This window comes from Grammomys surdaster, unplaced genomic scaffold (assembly GCF_004785775.1).
Source record: "Grammomys surdaster isolate TR1022 unplaced genomic scaffold, NIH_TR_1.0 187, whole genome shotgun sequence".
Classification (NCBI taxonomy): Eukaryota; Metazoa; Chordata; class Mammalia; order Rodentia; family Muridae; genus Grammomys; species Grammomys surdaster.
This window is the reverse complement of record NW_021604632.1, coordinates 4,399,874-4,405,873: the sequence shown is the minus strand read 5'-3', so window position 1 is coordinate 4,405,873 and position 6,000 is coordinate 4,399,874. Positions and strand designations below refer to the sequence as shown.

Sequence of the window (6,000 nt, the reverse complement as noted above, 5' to 3'; positions counted from 1 at the left end):
GTGGAACATGTCTATTTAGTTTCAGCACTTGGCCATCAAGAGGAAGGCGGATCTCTAAGTTCATGTCAAGCCTGGTCTACGGAAGATCCAAGTTCCAGTGCAGCCAGAGTCACACAGAGAAACCCTGTCCCGAATCCCCGCTTCCCCCCACCCCTCCCCCAAACCCCGTAATCGTCTGTGCTGGAAATTGATTGTCCTACTGACTACTCATCTACTCTATGACTTGGGCACCTCAGGACGGGTCCCCACCCTTTGCTTCTCCTCTAATCCCATTCCTCGATCTCCATTCTACTTGGGCAAAAAGGTCAGCAGAGATCTCAGCAGAGAGACTGCCCAATAAATAGAGTTAGGGAATCGAAACCAACTCACCCTGAGTTCCAGGAAGTCCAATCTCTGATTCTGTGATTCTCCTGCTTCCTCTTGCCGCGCTCACTGGATTCTATGTGATCACGAGGGGCGCTCGTCTGGTCTATCCTGCGCTCAGGACCACGGTCTTGTGCCTCGCTGACAACGCACGCCAGGCCGGAGCAGGTCCCCGGTCTCCTGAGCCCCTTCCCTTAGGGCAGCCTTAATGCTCTCTCCTCCCGGAGGGACTCCACAACCGCCGCGGTTCCCGCCTAAAGTCAAATTTGGGCCAACGCAGCAATGCCCCAGCGGAGCCCTCAAAACCAACCTGTCGGACAGCTGTTTCTGTCCCGAGTCCTCCCCCGGAAGCCGCTGTCAGCTCGACACGCCTTCCCCGGGGTTTCTACTCCTGCTGGAGATATGCCAGCTTCCTACACCCGCTTACTGGACAGCTCCCAGTTGAAGTCCCTAGTTGGCTCTGGACCTTTCTCCAAATCCATTAAATAGCTATTCTGAGTCCTCCCAGGTCCTCTATTTGGGGTCTTGAATTTGGGGATTGAGAAAATAAGGTTGCAGGGAGGCCTGATAACCACTGTATGGGATAGCCTGAAGTTCAGCAAAATTAAAAAAATAAATACATAATTAAAGCGAGGCTGATGAGATGGCTCAGTGAGCCTGATGACCTGAGTCATCTTCCTCTCCTGGGGCTGAAGGAGAGAACGGATTCCTCTGACCTCAACATGTACACAGGCCCTGGCACGCAAATGCACACACACCGCACCAGTAAATACATAAAAATGGGAGTGGCCCCTAGAAGTACTGAGGCAGTTCCTTTGGCTGCTTTGTATTGAGTAATCCTGGGGCAGTAGTGGGGGCAGGGGGAGTAGTGGAGGAAATTTAAGGGAGTGTAAGGCTACCCAAGGAGGGGTCAATTCCTTTTTTCCCCCCTTTTAAGGTCATCTCCAAACTTTGTTATTTTTCAAGGTGAGTTTGTTATTAAAGTCAGTTATATCCCCAGTTAGCTAGTATAAGAAATACTTTTCATTAGCCAGAAGGTGGTGACACAAACCTTTAAACCCAGTACTTGGGATCTCTGTGAGTTTGAGGCCAGCCTGGTCTACAAAGACAGTTCCCGGACAGCTAAAGCTACACAGAGAAACCCTATCTCAAAAATAAAAAATAAAATAAAGAGAAGAAAAAAAAAAAGAAAAGAAAGAAAGGCTTACTCAGGCTATATAGCTGGGAAAGAATAGAAATAAATTGTACAGTGGGACCTTGAGGTGACCCAGTTGGGGGGTGTCTGGGGGGCTTAGTTTACCTATTTTCTCATTTCTTTGCCCTTTCTCATTTGTTGTCTCCTCACAGACATTCCTCACAAAGTTTCATGTAGACCAGGCTGGCATGGAACTCACTGTGTAGCCAAGGATGTTCTTTTTCTTTTCTTTTCTTTTTTTGGTTTCTCTGTGTAGCCCTGACTGTCCTGGAACTCACTCCATAGACTAGGCTGGCCTGTCTCTGCCTCCCAAGTGCTGGGATTAAAGGCGTGCGCCACCACTGCCCGGCACCAAGGATGTTCTTGAACTGTTGGTCCTCCAGCCTCTCCTCTTGGATCCTGGGATAACAGAAGTGCTCCATTACACACCTTCCCTGTGGCACTGTGAATTGAACCCAAGAGTTCGTGCTTGCTAGGCAAGTTCCCTATCACTGAGCTGCATACCAGCCCCCTCTTGGTTTTGTGACAAGGTCTCTCTAAGTTACCAGAGCAGGTCTTGAACTTTTGTGACCACCCCCTAACCCCCACTTCTTAGCCTCCCATGTAGTTGGAATAACAGACTCAAGGCCACCAGGTCCACTTTGTAACTGTTCTCCATCATCAGTTGTCTTAGGTCTAGGATTCATGTACATAATTGTCTTAGTTAGGGTTTTATTGCTGTGAACAAACACCATGACCAAGGCAACTCTTATAAGGACAACACTTAATTGGGGCTGGCTTACAGGTTCAGAGGTTCAATCCATTATCATCAAGGCTGGAATATGGCAGCATCCAGGCAGGCATGGTGCAGAAGGAGCTGAGAGTTCTGTATCTTCATCTGAAGGCTGCTAGCAGAATACTGACTTCCAGGCAGCCAGGACTAGTGTGTTGTATGTAGCCCATGCCCACTGTGACACACTTACTCCAACATGGCTACAATTCCTAATGGTGCCAGTCTCTGGCCCAAGCATATACAAACCACCACAGTGATGATATACTGTGAGTCAACTCTCTCGGCAAAGAGTAGCAAAGGCAGAAGAGAGAAAAGCTATTAAACATGTGATCCGTTTCCTGTCCTGGCCGCCATCGGAGAGCAGCAGCTATGGCCCTGCGTTACCCTATGGCCGTGGGCCTCAACAAGGGCCACAAAGTGACGAAGAAAGTCAGCAAGCCGAGACACAGCCGGCGCCGCGGGCGCCTCACCAAGCACACCAAGTTCGTGCGGGACATGATCCGGGAGGTCTGCGGCTTCGCGCCCTACGAGCGCCGCGCCATGGAGTTGCTCAAAGTGTCCAAGGACAAGCGCGCACTCAAGTTCATCAAGAAGAGGGAGGGCACGCACATCCGCGCCAAGAGAAAGCGGGAGGAGCTGAGCAACGTGTTGGCAGCCATGAGGAAGGCGGCGGCCAAGAAGGATTGATGAACCCTCCCCCAATAAAAGATCATGGCTCCTAAAAAAAAAAAAAAAAAAAAACAAAACAAAAAAAAAAAAAAAAAAAACCACTGATCCCAGGGCCAGTGAGATGGCGAGATGGCTCAGCAGTTAAAGGTTCATGCCTCTAAGCCGGAGGACCTGAGTTCACCTGGGACTCACACAGTGGAAGGAGAGAAAAAAGTCCTGCAAGGTGCCCTCTGACCGTACTTTCGCATGGCACATATGCCTACACACACATGCACGAATTAACGACAAAGAAAGATGTGATCTCCATGGAAACTTACTAGATTCACGAGGTAGTCAGCCAGATTCAGGTGGGGGAGAGGTCAGCACTTGAAGTTCTAGGGCAAAAGGCAGCTCCCACTCTGCCCAAGGCCGTTGTCAAAAGAAGTGGGAAGTTGTGTGAACTCTCACCAGTCAACCATAACAGTAGCTGAACCGGGCGCACTGGCCTGCTAGAATTGGAAGCATCTGGTATGAAGCTTTTGAAGCGGATTTACTAGCATTCCACCATCAGTGTGCAAGATACCCATTTCCTCTGCATCCTCGCCCGAGTCTTGTTCTCTCACTGTTTTTTTTAAAAAGCTATTTTAATAGGGGTGTGGATATCTTAAAGTGACTTTAACAGACGTTTTCTTGGTGCCTAATGATATTAAATATCTTTCACGACTTCTTTGCCATAAGTAATTGCTTCTTTGGTGAATGTTTGGTGAATCTTCTGGCCTGTTTTCGTTTTTTTTTTTTTTTTTTTTTTTTAACTGATGGATCTTGAGAGTTTATGTATTACAAGTTCTTTGTTCAATATTTGGTATCCAAATAGCAGAGGAGTAACAACTAAGGACAAACTTGCTGTAAACTGCAAACCTTATATAAAAAATTAACCCCAAGGGATTGTAGATTTAAATGTAAAACAGAATAAGACTTTTAGAAATTAAATACAGAATTCTTTTCTTACTGAGAAAATTCTGGCAACATTTTAAGTGAGTCTGATGAGATCAGTGTGTGTGTGTGTGTGTGTGTATGTGTGTATGTGTGTGAGTGTGGGTATGTGTATTTGTATGTGTGTGTATGTGTGTTTGTGTGTGTTTCTGTGTGTATGTGTGTGTTTGTGTGTGTGTATGTGTGTCAGTTTATGTGTGCGTATGTGTATATGTGTGTGTGAGTGTGGGTATGTGTGTATGTATATGTGTGTGTGTTTGTGTGTTTGTATGTGTGTGTATGTGTGTTTGTGTATTTGTATGTGTTTGTGTGTGTATATGTGTGTGAGTGTATGTGTTTGTGTGTGTGTGTATGTGTGTGACTGTATTTGTATGTGTATGTGTTTGTGTGTATGTGTGTGAGTGTATACATGTGTGTGTGTGTCTGCCTGTGTGTGTGCACGCACGCACACACACACACACACACATGCACGTGCTCACACACTCATGTGTACATGTGTACACTCACCTAGGCAGGTGTATATGGAAGCCAGAGGGTGACACCCAGTGTCTTCCTTAATTGTATCACCATCTTATTTTATTCTAATATTTAAATTATTTCATGGATGTTTTTCTTGCATATATGTGTGTATACCATGAATACTCAGGGCCCCTGGAAGCCAGAATAGGGTGTTTGATCCTTTGGGACTGGAGTTACAGATGGTTGTGAAGGCTGTTAGGGTGCTAGGTATTGAACTGGCTTCTCTAGAAGAGTGACTGTTTTAGTCAGTTTAGTATTGCTGTGACAAAACACCATGACCAAAAAAGCAAGTTGTGGAGGAAAGGATTTATTCAGCTTACACTTCCACATTGTTGTTCTTCACCAAAGGAAGTCAGGACTGGAACTCAAGCAGGGCAGGAACCTGGAGGCAGAAGCTGATGCCGAGGCCATGGATGGGTGCTGGTTACTGACTTGCTTCCTATGGCTTGCTCAGCCTGCCTTCTTATAGAACCCAGGACATCAGCCGAGGGGACGGCGCTACCACCATGAGCTGGGCCTTCCCCTGCTAATTACTGAGAAAATGCCTTACAGCTGTATCTCATGGAGGCATTTCCTCAAGTGAGGCTCCTTCCTCTCTGATGACTCTAGTTTGTGTCAAGTTGACACACAAAAACAGCCCATACAGCAACATTCACTACAGCCTCCCACTGTCTTATTAAAAGTTGTTTTTACACACACACACACACACACACACACACACACACACACACACACAGAGGTTTTGCCTGCATGTACTATGTATGTGCACCACATGAAAGCTTGCAAAGGCTAGGCAGGGCAGGGTGTCAGATCCCCTAACCTGGAGTTACAGACAGTTGTGAGCCACCATGTGGAAACTGGGGGCTTCTGAACAGCACCTAGTGCTCTTCATTGCTGACCCATCATCTCTCCACCAGCTTATTGTTTGATACCGGACGTCTCATTGAACCTGGAGTTCACCATTTCAATTAGACTGGCTGGCTAGTGAGTCCTTAGAATCTGCTACGTTCATCCCCCCAGAGCTGGAGTTACAGACATGTGCTCTTTTTGCAGGCGCTGGGATCTAACTTCTGGGCTTAGTGGTACCGTGTTTGCAGTGAGGATACTAGAAACTACAAATTATCATTGAAAGACGTTGCAAACCTTTGGAGGCAAACAGCTGGCTTTACTCCCCCATCTGTTGACTCATCCCTTTGTCTTGTGTTTGGAGAACAGGGCAAAATAAACACAGGAGTGCACACTGATCTGCCTCCACCGGTGCTGAGTAGAATAGAACACCGATTGGAAGAGCAAGCAGGACTCAGTACATTTCACATCCCAGTGTCTAATGTCTCTCTTTGTGTGCTTCTTCTGCATAGTGTTCCTTTCAACCCTTCTCTGATGGCTACTTTTATGTTAACTTGACACAAGCTAGAGTCATCTGAAAGGAGGGAACTTCAATTGAGAAAATGCTTCCATTAGATCCAACTGTAAGTTTGTCTTAATTAGTGACCAGTGGGAGAGGGCCCAG

The 6,000-nt window shown here is 46.8% G+C and overlaps 1 protein-coding gene and 1 pseudogene across 2 annotated transcripts in view; one reads left to right on the top strand and one right to left on the bottom strand.

Annotated features, from left to right (window-relative positions):
• Nucleotides 1–674, bottom strand: part of Mlkl (mixed lineage kinase domain like pseudokinase) — a 31,765-nt gene extending 31,091 nt beyond the window's left edge. The window contains exon 1 of the mRNA XM_028768721.1: nucleotides 370–674. The gene's annotated coding sequence lies outside the window, so the exon portion shown is untranslated. The remainder of the gene's footprint in view (nucleotides 1–369) is intronic.
• Nucleotides 675–2,678: 2,004 nt separating this feature from the next.
• Nucleotides 2,679–3,051, top strand: LOC114622285 (annotated as a pseudogene). The gene has a single exon (XR_003711567.1). The product of XR_003711567.1 is annotated as a 60S ribosomal protein L36 pseudogene (transcript).
• Nucleotides 3,052–6,000: the final 2,949 nt, after the last annotated feature.